The following is a 16,447-nucleotide window of genomic DNA, read 5'->3' as shown; positions in this document are numbered from 1 at the left end:
CCAACCAGGTATTCCCAAAAACAGAGGAAGAACTTGAAGGAAGAAGACACTCATGCTTAACAACGGGTCCTTGGTACTTAATAAACCATTAGCTTTTGAGACATATGCATCTCATGTACACATTCACATATTTCATGAGCCATAAATATTTACCATACAGGGATTTCCTCTTTGTTTTTTTTCCCTACATAATAATATTTCAGAAAACTAAATTAAAAAAAAAAAATTTCCCTCTGAGTTGTATATTGAAAAGAATAAAGGAACTAAGAGGTCTGACTCTCCAACTTTCTGAGACTACTGTCATTACAAAATGAATGAAAGAATTTTGTGACGAAAATCATTCTTAGAAGAAAAATATCCAAATATTAATATCTCCCTACCTTTTAGTAGGAATGGGTAATGTTAAATTTCTGCTGCACTGACTTATCTGAAATACCAATGTAAATTGATAAAACTGACCCAAACTGATCTGATTTGGTTCCCCTTTTTTTTTCTAGAGGGTGGAAATTATTTTTTGCTTTTTTCCTGACTTGTGAAACACACCAGGCAGTGATGTGAATGATGTGGTGAAAGCTCTGAAGAAAAAAAATCTACTTAAGTCAAGGAACAGGGAAGTGGTCACTCTGCGAGGTCATTTTCCTGTGAGACTCTGTGACAGCTGGAGAAAATTAACCAAAATATCTGCATTCCAGAGAGGTATAAAGACAAGAAAGGAAGGGAGGGGAGGGGTCAAATATCTTGTGGAAACCTGTAGGAACGGCAATAGTATTTTCTATATGGGCTCGCTCAATCTGTTTTCCTGACAAAATTCTACAAAAATAGGAGGAGATATTTAAAGTCTCAGAGGGTAGTCAGGCAGCCAGCTCCCTTAAAAGTCAGCAGGACATTCATTAAACTTGAACAGATTAGCTGCATTGGATCTTTTCTCTGATGCTGGCACAGGGGCCACACAGAAATCTTATTCCCAACACTTCATTGCCTTTTAAAGCGTTACAGATCAGTCACACTTCCAGAGTGGAAGAGCTTGGAAGACAACAATAATACCAAGGTATCAGATAGGTTCTTTTGTTTCCATGTTTATATTTCAAGGAAATAGCCAGTGAATGCCAAATTTGATTCTACACTATTTCTGAATCCCCAGCATTGCTTTTGTTCCACAATAAAGTGAAACCAAAATTTTTTCAAACATTTTAAAAATTGATTCGTATTCTTTTAAAAAATCCCACAGGTTTTCATGCAATATTTCTCCCAGGTCAAAACCAAAATTGAACTTTAAAGCCTGAATTCTATAAAAATTAGTGCATTTTTTTGTGAAACATTTTGACTCTGCCAAAGTTGAATATTAATTGAAACCATACCTTCCTACCTTCAGAGCACTTCCATGCCTGGATGGATCCTCTGGTCATTTCAGATTACTCTGCAAAGAAAAAGAAAGAAAACAAAGTTTCTTTGAGATGAAGCAGCTCACTGTTGTAATTTCAAGCAATGAAATCAATTCATGCAGGAGGGATTCTGAGGTAACAAAACTCTGCCCAAGTCCCTCTGCGGACCCAGGCTCGGGCACTCCCTCAGCGGGAGCAAGGCAGACAGAAGGACACAGGCAAGACTCAGGAGATGACATCCACAAGTAGAGGCAAATTAAAGGGACTCAAAAGCAGAATTATGATATTTTTTCAGACTCCCAGGCATTACTGTTGAGGGAAGGATTTCAAAACAACACAGTTCTCATTTGAGTGACTAAATTTTACAGACCACTCTGTATCTGTGACCTCCCACTGCAAGATTTAACCAGATTTCCCTCTGAAAATTCATCTACCTCTTGAGCTTTTCTTCATGAAGTGAAGCCTTTCAAAAAGCCCTGTGCTAAAATCATAAAAACTGCTTTCTAAAACTGCTGAAAGGAGGCAGAAAGGCAAACAAATACTACAGAGAACTTTGAGACATTGCAACCCATACCAGATTATCTAAAAGTGGAGAAGTAACTACTCCACATCTGCAGCAAGGCTGTGTTTTGTGGTGAGAACTGGACATTCCTGCCCACTGCTGGTTTCACATTCATTACATCCAGGGTATTATAGCATGACTTTTAGTTAGCAAAAGCTGAATCTGCAGAGAAAGTTGCAGAAGGATTTCACGTGGTCTCCAAAACCTAACTCAGCAGCACTGTATTCTCTCCACAGCAAAACACCACCAAGTGTCTTTTCCTGATAGCTTGACCACTTTGTTTGAAGCCTCTGTCCACAGTTATCACAATGTCACAGCTCTTCACTTAACCTGATTTTCTCAGGCAGTTTATCTATTTTGTGGAGCAAAAAGAAAACAGTGTCTGATTAGGGAAGACAGATTCGTTTGGTTCTGTTTTCTCAAAATTTATTTTGATTTGCACATTCTCTTTTCCTTTATCCTTCAGATGATAAATAGCTGTGAAGGAAATAAGAAAGCTCTAAAAGGAGAAAAAAATAAAAGGATGTGGAGGTTTGCATTACTAACTTCACTTAATGCTAACCTCATGTTGTGTTTGGAATCTGATATAGGTATTGTCCAGGTAGCTACAAAAATTTCCCTGACTATTTACAGAACAGATAATGGTTTAAAATAAGCATTAAATGGTCCAAAATCTGAACTTAACCAATTCAAAACTCAGGTAACTCTAAAACACGTTGAATTCACTTCTTTTTTAAGGAAGTATTTAATTTGTGCACTTCTTGTTTAATTTTTAAATGGACCAGAAGCAGAAGTATAAAATGTCACATTAAGCCTTGCTTTCATAAGATTGCTGCTTCAGCTTTACCTCAGTGAGATTCAGAAAACTCCAGATAAACTATTCAGCTTGTTATCTGAACCAAAATGCTGATCACTTGAGGATTACTCACTCCCTATCTTTACCAGACTCCTTTTTTTACCCATTAGTGCCTCTAAGCCATCACAAAAGCTCTTCCTACACAGGGGGCTTTCCTGACCTGGTCATGGCTGTGTTTATTCCTGCCATGGAAGTGGCAAGTTTGCCAGAACAGCTTTCCTGGGTACTCTAACTACTTATTGCTGTTCATAAGGAAGGAGAAGGGAAGTAGTTCATGAGAACCTTACTGGTACTTTCATATTTCTCTCTCAGTGCTTTTCTGTGGTTAATTTGATTAATTTTTAAGAGACAAATATTGAAATACATTCATTGACATCCCGTTATCTGTGGTTGTTTACATACAGAGGACAAATACTCTCCTCCACTCGAAGCCAAAATAAACAGATCTTGTACAGGCAAGTTCCAAACTGTCTGGGGCTGCTGGATTTATCACCACAGGCTGCAGAGCTCTTTGATGCCTGTTCCTGCACCCCAGGTATGCTTTTTTGCAAAGCTGGGGTGTTTCTTAGAGAATCTTCAGGCACAGTTAGTAGCTTTCAACCTTGACTGAAGCAATGTCAAGTTAGCAACCTCTTATTTTTACATTCTTAATTAGTAAAGAGAAGAAAGACATGACAATGTTAAAAGAAGATATTTGGCCTATTTACCTGCCTTGACTGTGAGCCCGAAAAGCACTGTAAAAGGCTGAGTGATCTGACTTTTTATCCTAATTTTCAAATTAACTAATTTTAATGAGAGAATGAAGGATGCAAAAGTCCTTCATACCTTTCTACTAAGGTGTGCAATATCTTCATAGCAGACAATTTCAAGGACAAAAGGATACCAAATTCTCTTCTAAAAAGTCACAGAATAATTCACTAACCAGTCTCCTAATTCTTCACTGAATTCTGTGTTTGAAAATCTACCAAGTCTTCCTCAAACAAAGATAATTTGTAGTGAATCAGCTATAAATATATAAATATATATACCAAGTAATAGTGTCCTATTCAGGAAAAAAACACTGCTTTTATGCTTCAGATTATTATATTTATAACCAAATATATCAATCTGAAAACACGTATTTGATAGAAGCATGGCAAGTAATCTTGAACTCATATTAATCTGTGAATCTGTCTGCAGCAGAGCTGAAAACCAAAATAAACATAAAATTAAATGTTACCAGTACTTATTATACAGGGTGATGTTCTGGTATTTGCTTTCAGGTAAGAACATTCCTCATCAAAAACTTATTTCCCCTGGATTATCATTTTTAAAAGAGATAAGAAGCTTTTGAATTATTTTCTGCTACTAGGAAGGTGAGTAGATTATAACTATTTTTGTTCCATGTATGCTTTGCATACAGGGTAGACTTAAAATGTTGCCATTAACAATTTACACCCACTTGCTGGCATAAATGACTTTCCAGGTCCAAGGCAGTGGATTGTAAAACTGCTGACTTCACTGCTGGAGCACTGCAGAAGAAAAGAAACTGGATGAGACAGAGCAAGTCCTAAATGCCTTCCATAATTAACAAACATGGCAAGACAAGTTATGAAAAACAAAAGCAGACAGGACAGATTTATGCTTGAAGTCTGGTACTTTCGAAGGACTGTCCAACTACAAAAGCCTCTTTTGATCTACATTAATTGAAAGCAGTTAAAATTCAATCACACGTTTACAGCCACAGGTTTAAAACTGACTCCTAAACTTTCATCGATCTGTAACTCACTGGTCAGACAGGAATGCCTTCCTTCTGCAGAGGATACAAGTCCAATGGCAGCTGTCTTCAGTTCCAGCTGCAGTTTCATGGCTATGGCCTCAGAATTCCCTGATCTCAATGCTGAGTGCATCCACAATGAGGATCATCATCACTCGCGGAAGTGACAGGGCCTCTGCAGATGAAGCCACTTGTTCCTGGGTTGGTTTCATGAGGTGGTAAGAGAAGAGGATTCAGCTGGGTCTGACAGACTGTTTCCTGAGCTGGCCTGAGACAGAGAGAGCAGCATCTCCCTTATTTTTTTGGGAGGCAGGAGATGGAGTTGACAGTTTGCAGTGGCACTGATCAGCAGAGTGAGACCACCATGAGCATGCCTGTAGGGGGATGCAGCCAGCCTTGCCTTTGACCAGCTAAAGCAAGGAATAAGGAATCAAGAAACCACATTTATTCCCAAGGTTGCTTTTAGATAAAAACCTGCAGGGCAAACCTGAAATGCCACCAGACAACAGGACTCCATCTCACATGACAGGAACAGATCAGAGAACTGCTTACCCAGATCCAGCAATCTGCACCAACACTGACTGCAGGAGAGCACTCAAGCCCAGCTCTGAATCTTCTCACAAGCCAAGTCACTTTTGTATGTTATGTTCAAGATTCATGAACCCCTACCCTTTCAGATCCCCCCAAAACCACTGAGAGGTAAATAAATGCTGCTTGAATATTTCATTACATTATGTTCAAGGAGAGCTCTGCTAAAGAGCTTGCACTATTGTACTGTCTTGACTAATAGTTTGTGTGACATGCATAAGGAAGACCAGATACTTGCAAATTTAAGGATTTTTTTTTGCCCTAGGACAGCTTGTAAAACCCATTAACATGAATTGTGTCTGAGCTGATGAAGAAAAAAGAAAACACTGAATCCAGACCTTCAATATTTTATTGGTGTTTCTGAACTTTTATTAGCTGCACTTTCTTCCATAAAATCAATTTAATAAGGGGAGCAGTGTTTTGGTAATGTATCAAAAGCAGTTCTTCTCTTCAAAGGGCATCTTTTTCACTCAATCTCTCCTCTAAAGACAGTGACATTAGTTTTGTAAATTAATAAACAGGCCAGCATCTGAGGACTGCATGAAGCCTCCATCACCCCTTATTGTGCTTTCTCTTCTGACCCCACTTTCCAGTGCAGGGCCCTCATCTCGACAACAATACCCTGAAAGCCTGTGTGGCACTCTGGGATCACACTTGAAAAGGCCTTTGGCTGAAGCTGGCTTTCAAGGAGGGGGGACAATTGGCAAGAGGCCTGTGGCTATTCATGCAGAACAGGCAGTGAAAAATGCCTGAAGTCAGATTCAGGGGTGGGCAATGCCCAAAAAAGAAAGCCCACATAACATGAATGGCTGCTGCTAGGAGACTAAAACCAAAGGCATGCCACTAGCAGGCCTCCATGTGCCGACATCAATGGGTTCATCCTATCCCTATTAGGGGCCTAAAATGATGGAGAAACATGAGAAGTGACTACAAGCAGGAAAGGAAAATAATACCAAAGTACACAACGATCAATGCTTATATTGTTATACTAAACACTCAGGAGAAGGAAATAATATTTCTGATGTTCAGCACCTTTTCTGCAGGCAGGGGTTGTGTGGGTTGCAAAATCTGATAAGCAAAGTAGCCGTGGCACATTTTCTTGGAGGAAGAAAGCCATGCACTTTGGTAATTAGTTATTTCTCATGCCCATAATTAAGCATGATTATAAAAAACATATTGGAAAAGCCAGGCCTGAGTTAGAATGGCTCCAGACTAGGTGCTGGAGCAGCTCCAGTCCCCTGGCTGTGCACACACAAGTCCAGTTTGGTTCCAAACCCAGCAGTGCTGGTCAGAGGGCAACAGGAGGTCTACATGTTTATTAAAGGAAACCATGTTAATGCACCACAAAAGCATTTCAGCTGCATACAAATGATCCAAACCTCAACTGTGCTCAGGGTTAGGAAGGCTGAGAGGTGCTGTCTGCAGTGCCAAAGGCCTCCAGTCCAAAAAAAGCCCGTTGTGAAGAATCCACATTGCTTTAATTCACCAGGTATCTCTGGTTTTTCCTCTTATAAAATACAGCTAACCCCTCATATTTACATCCTTCCATTTCACACTGGAAAGCACAGACTGATGATCTCTTTTGAAAGAAAGGAGGCTGTGCACACCTTCATTAATTTCAGCATCATTTTGAAAATGACACAACAGTTTCTGTAGGAACAACCCATCCTCTCTAAAATCCTTTCCACTTCAGTACCAATGTTGGCTCTTGGCTAGCAAAAACCTTGAAAAAATGAATTACAATGTCTAGTCATGTTTGGACCAATTTCTAGGCATTATCTCAGCTCTTAAAAAATGATCAGATTATTTAGTTTATGAGTAATAATGTCTGACTAAAAACGATAGAAAATACAATGTTGTACTGTAATCGAGTGATTTCTTTCAAGGGGTGATGTTTATTACTTGGTGTGGAAGAAACCTCCCTATCTTGCTTTTTCAATTTTCTATTCCTGCAATCTGAATTTCCAACCCTTTCTAAGTTTGCAAACAACATTTTTCCTTCCTGCACTTGTGGTACAGCTGCTGGAAGGAAAGCAAGACCCTCATTATTGCTGTACTCTGCCCTACACCACGGGTAGGAAGGAAACAGCAGCTCCCAGCCCAAAGAGGGAGAGCAGTGGGAGTCAGCCTGGGATTTCCCTCATTTGGTTGCTGGTTTGGGTACAGAGCTGGATGGGAAAGTGGCGAATCTGATGCCCCTCTGCAGGCAATGAAGTAATCTGCCATCCTGCAGTGGGAGTCACGCTGCAGCAGCAGAGCTGCTGTGATCTACTGGGACATCAGGGAAGGCTCTGAAGCAACAATTCAGTGCTATTTGTCTGCCCATTTGGATTAAAATTTCTACACCCATGATGGAATCAATCTTAGCCCCAAGTGTGATCTCTTGTGTTTCTCTTGTATCTAAAATTGCTCCTGGAAATGGCTACTTTTAACTAGTGTAAATTTCTACTTCCAGCAGAAAATCTGCGCCCATTTTGTATCTTCTTGTATTGATGAGCAACAATGTCTGACTGCTTTAATGTTTGAAAAAGCCTCAAGAACACCAAAAACCTTACACAGAGAGACTTTACAGATTAAATATATATATATATAAATCTTATAGATTGAACAAATGGACGTGAGTAAGGCTAAATGCAGCTACACTGCCACACTGCCAGAGGAACTCCATCTCTTGGGTGGTTGTGATTCCTGTGGCCTCTCAAGGTTGAGTATTTGGGACTTGGTATTCAATCTATTCAGGGGAGCAAGTAGAGGTGTTTATGAGATGTGGCCAAGCCCAATCCTATAATCCAAGAAATTGAAAACTCTGTCATAGTTTTCCCATATTTTGAGGCCACTGATTCTCTTCCTCTCTTCTTAATGGATGAGCAAATAATTTTCCACCCAACCCAAAGAAGAATCATTACAGGAATTTGTAAAGCACAGAATTAAAAACGTTTGTAAAGCATGGAATTGTATTTGAGAGATTTAAGTTTACTTTTGTATATGAATCATCATGTCAAATAAGAGTCAAGACCTGTAAGACCCAGTCTTGCTTCCTTTAGTGAACAGTTTATCTACATTTCTAAGGCTGGAAATTTAAAAATCCTGTTCATATCTCATGATGGGCAGTTACACGGGTTTTCTGTGAATTAGTGTAGACATATCTATATATCTATATAGCTATATATCTATATTTATCTATATAACTCTATCTATCTATCTATCTATCTATCTATCTATCTATCTATCTATCTATCTATCTATCTATCCATCCTCATCAATCCTATGGCAGGAAACTAACTCTCTAGATATGTTTTTCTCTCTCCAGGGGTTAAAGTTGTATTAGATACCATAGGTAAGCTCCTAACATTCTCTAGACAAAAAAATTAGACTGAATCTCTTCCTCTCCAAACAACAGGAATTTTACTATCTTGGATTTCAGTTTAACTTGAATATCCCTTTGAATATCCTTACCAGTTGCAAAAGGCATTTTTATAGTTTCCCTTATCTAGTTATATTGGCACACACAAAGTAATATATTCAGCACACATCAGATTTGACAAGAAAAAATACTTGAATGTTTCAGGTTTTTCAGGATTCTTCAATGGATTTTGGACATAATTTGTGTCAATTGAAGGAGGACCTTCCTAGCTTTGGGAGCTGAGAAAACAACCTTCCAAAGGCTGAAGAAATATATCTTTTTAAAATTTGTGAGATCTGAAAGGAGAAGGGTGGGTGGTCTGAGCCCTTCAGAAGGTCTCTGATCCTTTGACCCATTAGACCATTAGTTCACCTAACCTAATCAATAGCTATTCGAGTCTAAGGGTATAAAGAAGGCGGCAATAAAAATAAATTACTAAACAAAAGGAATAAAAATAAGCAGTTCAAGGGTTTTTTTTTTTCTCCTGTGAAATCTGAAAAGTTTATAGGTTGTTCCATTCTACCTATTCAGTCAAGGCACCTACTTGATCTTGCCAAGTAAAAGTAAGATTAAATGAGCATGGGTGCCCAACTACAGAAACAGGGTAAGTTACTGACATTAAGTCTGTGCTGTGTGTGCTGCTCCTCAGTTTGATGTTTAGCCACTGCTTCCTGTCCAGACCAAGGGGTTTTGCATACAGAAGCAGCAAATCCTAATTAATAATCATTGAACTGCAAACACCAAGACTTTTGGGACAGAGCAGAAGTCACACATGGATGCCCTGGGTGGAGCTGCCCATATACACCTCTCCCAGCTCCAGCCCCTCACAGAAGGAATTGTAGCTCTCAGATTTTTGGCCAAGGGGCTCGAAACAGTCAGGATCTCATGTAACTTGTTGCTTCCTTGTGATTGAAAACATTGAGGAAAAGCCATACATCACCCTGGGTCTTGCTTATCATCAGGTTTAGCTCCCTGTGATGTTTTTTCTTCCTTTTTTTTTTTCTTTTTTTTATTTCAAAGAGCACTCTCTAAACATCTCATAATAGCAAGCAGAACCAGACAGCATGTGGAAAACAAGAATATCCTCCTAATACAAAAACCATTAGGCAGTACTTTCTCTCTATTTGAAAACCAGAAATCAGACAATTTTTCAGTGAAATAGCAAACATCCACAGTGGAGTCTTTCCTGGGGTTTTGAGGCTGGGGAAAGACTCCCAAGTCTGATTATAAATAAAGCATAGATGCTAAGGAAAAAAAATATAATGGCTGGAGCATTAGACTGGAGATTCTGCCCATGTTTTCAGATGTTCTTCATGCTTTTTGGTAGGTCTCTGAATCTCTCTGCTAAACCCTTAGTTCTTCTGTGTGGAATAGACATCATAATTGTCTTTGCCTTCTAAGCACCCAGTGAGGGAATATGTCTTAATATGTAAAGCACTTTGCACAAGAAACTACTAAAAAACACAGCCTGAGTATTGCACATTGTCACCAACACTGATTTCCCTCACTTTCAATTCCTCATTTTCAGTTGTTTGTGGCATTTTCCCAGTTGCTAGATAAGAGGCTGGTCTCTGGGATCGTTGGTGTGAGCGACTGAATTAATGCCAATGCTGCTCATGAACAGGGAGCCTTCTGCAGTGTCTCCACAGAGATGGCACAACAGACAGAGCCCTGTGTGTGCCACCAGCTCAGCCATGGAAAAGATGCAGTAGAAACACCCAAGGATGGTGTTGGCTCTGGTGATGCTAGTAATGGGCTGCATTTCACCTGCCCTGGCACTAAGGACATTTCCAAATTGCATTTGTCTTTAAATTTACAGCCACAGCCACACAGTGGCTTTATTTAGAAGATGGAGACCTGAAATGTGAATCTCTGTTCCCCTTTGGATCCAGCATGGATCCAAGCACCACAGCATATATCCCTGAGTGTAGCCATAGGACTCCCCACAAATCCTAGGTTGTCTGATCATTTTTTGGAGAGTTTCATTGCTATAATCCTTTTTTACTGCTGGATACAGGCCTGGAAAAAAACCCTGATCTTCATGCCAAGATAAAATATTACAAAAAATAAAGTAAGTGTTGTCTTCCCACTGAATCTATTCCAGTGGTCCTTTACTTAATAAAATGTGCTTAATTGGTGTCAGTGGGTGTTACCTCAGCAATGAAGGCAGGACTGGGCTTACATAGTCAATAACTGCTTAAAACCTCATACTTGATTAATAATAATCAGTGCTATGAAGACTGAGATTCCAAAGGCATGGAAAAAAATGTTATCACCTGAGTAAGAGATTGTGATAAAAGTGTGAACAAAACTGGATTATAGGACAAACTTGGAGACGATTTGATAAACAGTCATATAGAAACATTCTGGATAGAGTGGAAGCACACTTAGATGGGGGTAAAAATTGAGATGCAGTATTGCTAATTATTGCTAAGCACCAGTACCACTGTTTCCCAAAGCAGACATTCTTAGCAGCTCTCTTATCCAGTGATTCCTTTAGCGAAGTCTGAAGGTAACCAAGCACATCTAAGCATTTAACTGAAGCAACAAAGCCAACTGCACTGTCCACAAGCTTGAAAAAATTATTCTGAAATAACATTGGGAACCCTGAGCCCAGGACAGGAGAAGTAGTGGATCCTAAGCCTGAAGATGAGGTCAGTCCTTCTCCTCTCCAGATACAGCAGGGGGTTCCCTGCCCATCCTTTTCCTGGATAAGAGGCAGTCCCTACACTGAAAGGAGAGGCACGATCCATCCGATAACTTCCCAGTTTGAGTTCACGGCAAACTAGTTGAAAACTACAGAAGGGATTCCATAACAACAGAAATACTGAAAAATAAAGTCTTCTCATGACTTGTCTCGTTGCAGTTGTTCATTTTTCCCTGTTCCCCTTGTGTAATTTTGAGGGCTGGTAAAATTCTGCTTTTGTATCTACAGTAAATGGCTGTGATACCACAGCAATGGCAGGTTGTTATTAGCTGACATCTGAAGTTAGGAGGGAATTCACATTCCCTTTCTCTAAAGAGGAAACTCTCATTCACCTACTTTTAAAAGACTTTTATTATGTCTTACAATAAATCTACTGAATACCTACTATGGGTTTATCAGCTTCTTGTAACATGAAAATCTTACCTAATGCATTCAAAATCTAAAATCTAACATTTTAAAATTGTCTTTATGGAAAACAGTCCCCCTTATTTTTCCAGACTCAAGCCATCTAAAGCTGATCACGAAACCTTGCTGGAGATCAGTCCAGAGAAGATTGCAGATTTCAACTGCTATTTTTAATTTTAGCATTTTAATATATTAAAATCTTCCAAAGAATAGATAACGTATGTATTATGACCCCTTTCATTTATGATCTTTTCTAAAATTTATTTTTATCCCTGAAGATTAAATACATCAGATTCCAAAATCAACTAAATCCAAATGTTAAAGTCACAACACAACAGTTTGCCTTCCCAGCATTGCTATCTTCTTCAAATAAAACTGATCACACCTATCTTCCTGTGGTTATAGACCAAAAAATTGTGTGTTGAGGCAGACTTTGACTAATCCATCCCCTGGTCATTAGGAAGGACTGATTGTTTCTAAACACCCACAGAGATGGCACATTCTCTGTACCTGGAGGCTTGTTTGTCTTCAGCCTCAGTGATTACAAAAGCATTGCCCCTGGTTAACTCTGAAGCCTCTGTCAGTAACTCTGACTACATCATAATTCACTTTATTCAATCTGACCCCCTCCTTAGTTTAAGCTGTTCTCTGGGGTATTTCTAGTTCTGCTGTTGCTGGGTAAATAGCTGCAGTGAGAGAGAAAAAAATGGGGTTTGGGTATTTAATTTCATGCCTTTGCTTCAAATTTGTGTACATATTCCATTTATGATGGGGTAGGAGGAATAGCTCAAGTGTTCAGCACCAGCTCAACAGTCATGACAACTGCAAGAGATGAAATGTGCAGGCAGAGACTGATGTTCTCCACATCACAGGAGGTGGAGAACATTCCTTTCTGACATGGAAATTTTAATTCAATATATTTGAATATTTATTTGAAATATTTATTCAATTTATTTGAATATATTTGAATATTTGAATTCAATATTTGAGATATTCATAGCTCAGTCATGGAAGACCAAAACGAGGGAGGTGGGAGGCTGAAGGGTGGTTCTGGTACCTTGCCCCCCAGGTGTCTGCAGCCAAATTGGTACCCAGCCTTTCCTTTTTAAAATGGTGTTGTGTTTAGTTTTGAGAAGAAGCAAATAACACTCTAGAAATTATTGCTTTACGTGAACCCATACCTTGGGAAAATCATATGAGGTTATAACTAATAAACCAAGAAAATGCTTGAAATGATTGTAGCAGAGTTCTGTATGCTGCGAGAGATCAGTCCATGACGGGTGAAAAGTAAACAGCACCTCTTTTTTTTGGGGGGGGGGGGGGGGGGTGGGGCGGGGAGCAAGAAATTGTCTTTAACTACCCAAAGGTGTTCCAGACAGCACTCTCAAAGGACACCTGTCTGTCAAATGCTCATCTCTAGATGTGGAAATGTGGTCACTGGAGAACAGACCAGTCAAGATGCAGAAAAACAGATTTAGAAAAAAAAAACCCAACCAAACAAAAAAATTGGAAATCAAGAGAAGCATTTGCATTTCTAGTTAACATCATTCTCAAAAAGTATATGTTACAGGATGTGGTTCTTTTTTTCCCCTTTCTATTTTAATTAAAAATAGTGCAAGCTGAGCAGGGATGTTTGAGAATTTGGTGGCTCTCCCTCTCTGTCCCCACATAGATTTGATTTGCCTGTAGCAGATCTGGGACAAATTTTGCTTGCATGGAATACTTCATGCCAGGCAACTCAGTTTATGTCAGATCCGTCCTTACTGCAAACTGGGAGACTCCAGCATTAAGGCACTGGGCAAGGCAGGTGGGTGGGGGCCAAGGTAGCCCAGGACAGCTCTGAGGCCAGGCAGGGGACAGACAGAGACACTCTGGGCAGTGGCAGGCTGTGTACAGCCACATTCCCAGGCTCTGGAAAGCAAAACAAACACAGCCCAAATGCTGTGGAACAATCCTGGGCCCGTTAGTCCAGGCTGAATGAAACAGAGCTCAGTGCAAACACAGTCCAAAGGCAGTGGAAAGCAAACTTAGGCAAATAAACTCCAGGCTCTGTGAAACAGAGCACAGATAGATACACTCCAAGCACAAGTAGGAAAGCAAATAGAGACAAATATAGTCTAAACTTAATGAAGCAGGTACATGAAACAGTAGCTGTCTCACTCTCCAAGCAAAATCCAAGTAACTTAGTCCAAAATCACTAAGCTGAAACATTTGTGGCTCTCTTACAGGCAAGCTGGAGTGTTAACCTTCTCTTCTCATATCCTTCGTGCCTTCCACTCACATTCAGCATGGGAGATTTATTCTCCATCCCTCAATGGCCCACAGTAACTGCTGTGGATCAAAAGCTTTCCAATTTTTGCATGCCTTCAGCAAAATGTGAAGACTTGCAGTGTTTCAATGCAACATTCAAATGGGGCAAGGACACGTTACTCAAATATATATATATATATATATATATATATATATAATATATATGTGTGCGTGTGTGTGCGTGTGTGTTTCTTTTGGATATTTATAATGTAGCTTCTGAGGGAATGAAATAGAGGAAACAGAGATTAGATAGCAATCCACACATATATTTTAAAAAATGAAAACCAGAGAAAAAGGGAAGCTAAGAGCATCAGAGACATTTCTTTACCTGAGAGAAATGGGACTAACATGAAAAAAAATAATTCTGAAGTATTTCAGAAACTGAGAAAGCTTCCAATGGTTAATTTTTTTTTTTAAAGAAGATAACACGATTAGTGATGGAGAGGAGGTAAACACTTAGTAAATACTGGAATAAAAAAGGCTAAAGTACTTTTCTCACTTGAAGATGGCAAAGTACTTCCCAGTCTGATAGTAACGGTAAAGAAGAGTAAAAAACATCAATTACTGATAAGTACTTTGAACCTGTCAGGCTGTAGATTTTGTCCCAAACAGTCCAAAAGACCTGTCTGAAGAAAATCCCTGGCACATTTTTGATGTCTCTTGGAAGATCAGGAAGATTCCCATGAAATACAAGAGCATTATGTTTAAAAAGGGCAGGCAGGATGACACAGGCAGCACCAGGTTAGTGAGGCGGACCTAGGTCCCGGGGGAAAGAATGACTCACTTGCTGCAGGAGTCAACTAAGAGGGAAATAAAGAGAGGAAAGAGAATTCTTGTCATTCAGTGTGTTTAACAGGAAACAGGTTGTGTCAGACAAACCTGATTTCATTCTCAATGTAGATTGCTATGATTCTGCAGATGTGACGTACAGTACAACACTGGTTAAAAACAGTGCCACATGATGACAATAAAGTAGATGTTAAAAGCATTAAGAATGAGATGAGTGCTTTTTTAAAAAACCCATCAGTGGAGAATCACAATTGGCTTGATGGCATTTTTGGGGATTCCCCCAAATCAAAGCTTTTCAGTGGTTTTATCAATGGTTTTAAATCATTTTAATGTATGTTAAAATGAAAACAAAGCAAATGCAGCCACCTTATATCACCAATAAAGGCTAACAGAATAAAATGAAGGTCATTTGCACTGAAAAACACCAGGGCAAGAGTTAATTGTGTTCTTTTGATCCATTAAAATATTACATCTGTATGATTCTATAGTAGGCAAACCAGTGACCTGTAATAAGGAAAGCAGGGAAGAAAAAGAGAATAAATGGCTGGGACATGAACCCCACTCATGTGCCTCTCTGGGCCAGCCCTCCCAGGAATCAGAGCCATTGGCAGAGCCCCTAGAGAGGTCTAACATCCTGCCTTAAGGCTCAGTAGCCCTTGCATGGTGGCACAAGTACTGTGCCAGTAAAAACTCCCATTGTTTTACATGCAACTCAATTTTCAGCTTCATCTACCAGCTTCATCTGCTTTCAGGAGTCTCCTCCCATGCTCACTTTGCCAGTTTCCACTGGATCCAGAATGCTTTAGTTGCTCTAAAGTAGCAGAGTAAATGCAGTCTATCCTAAGGGATCTGCCTTTCACCTACTAGAGCAAAAGGAATGCAAAGCCAAAGCAACTAAAAACCATCAATGTTCCCAAATAATTATGATGATGATGATGATAACAACAACAACAACAACATTTTAGTGCTTTCTAATATTTTCTAAGTTAGCTAGATACCATTTTCCTTATTCCAGGAGGTGTTTGAGCAGAAACTTGGAAGGAAATTTATTTTCTACTTCAACTTTTATTACCTGCAGCCTCTTTTTTGAGTGCAGTTCCTGGCCACCCCTTCCTTTTTCTTTGCAAGTGCTCTGTTCATATTTTACATTCAAGTTATGTGGCAAACTGAAAAAAAAAAAAGAAAAAGTTTTGTTCTTTTAAAGTTATAATTATAATGCAAATCATATATTACTTGATAATGTGTGATAAGCCAGGTCCTTAGCTATAGAAATTAGGACAGCTTCACTCTTGAGCTGTGTCATTTATATGCATTGAAAGATGGACCCATCAATGAAAATTAAAAGGCAGTGCTGCTTGTTTTATATTAATAATCAGCTAGCTTTCATTTTCTCTTCAAATAATCATTAGCTAGCACACAATTTTTTCCCTCTACATGAGAAAATACAACAGAAAAAGAAATCTGGTAGCTGGTAGCAGAGCTACTAACACAGATATAAAACTCAAGGTTTGTTGACTGAGTATCTTTACATTCACTGATTATTCTTCCCTTTTCATCTCCCTGCATAAATACAGGATGGCTGAATGATCTAGATAATGCGAAATACATTTCATAATCTCTCATAAAAAGTGTGGAAAACATATTCCCTTTTGTATAATCCAAAAGCCTGAGTTTTATTGAAAACAGAGA

The 16,447-nt window shown here is 39.2% G+C and overlaps 1 long non-coding RNA gene across 1 annotated transcript in view; it reads right to left on the bottom strand.

Moving 5' to 3' along the window:
* The window catches only part of LOC132328319 (uncharacterized), a 31,408-nt gene extending 15,482 nt beyond the window's left edge, over positions 1-15,926 (bottom strand). The window contains exons 1-2 of the long non-coding RNA XR_009486736.1: positions 15,831-15,926; positions 1,359-1,417 (exon numbers count right to left, since the gene is read on the bottom strand). This is a non-coding gene — a long non-coding RNA (uncharacterized LOC132328319). The remainder of the gene's footprint in view (positions 1-1,358; positions 1,418-15,830) is intronic.
* Between the last annotated feature and the right edge of the window lie 521 nt (positions 15,927-16,447).

The sequence above is a fragment of the Haemorhous mexicanus genome, chromosome 6 (genome assembly GCF_027477595.1).
Source record: "Haemorhous mexicanus isolate bHaeMex1 chromosome 6, bHaeMex1.pri, whole genome shotgun sequence".
NCBI lineage: Eukaryota > Metazoa > Chordata > Aves > Passeriformes > Fringillidae > Haemorhous > Haemorhous mexicanus.
This window is presented reverse-complemented; position numbering and strand designations above follow the sequence as displayed.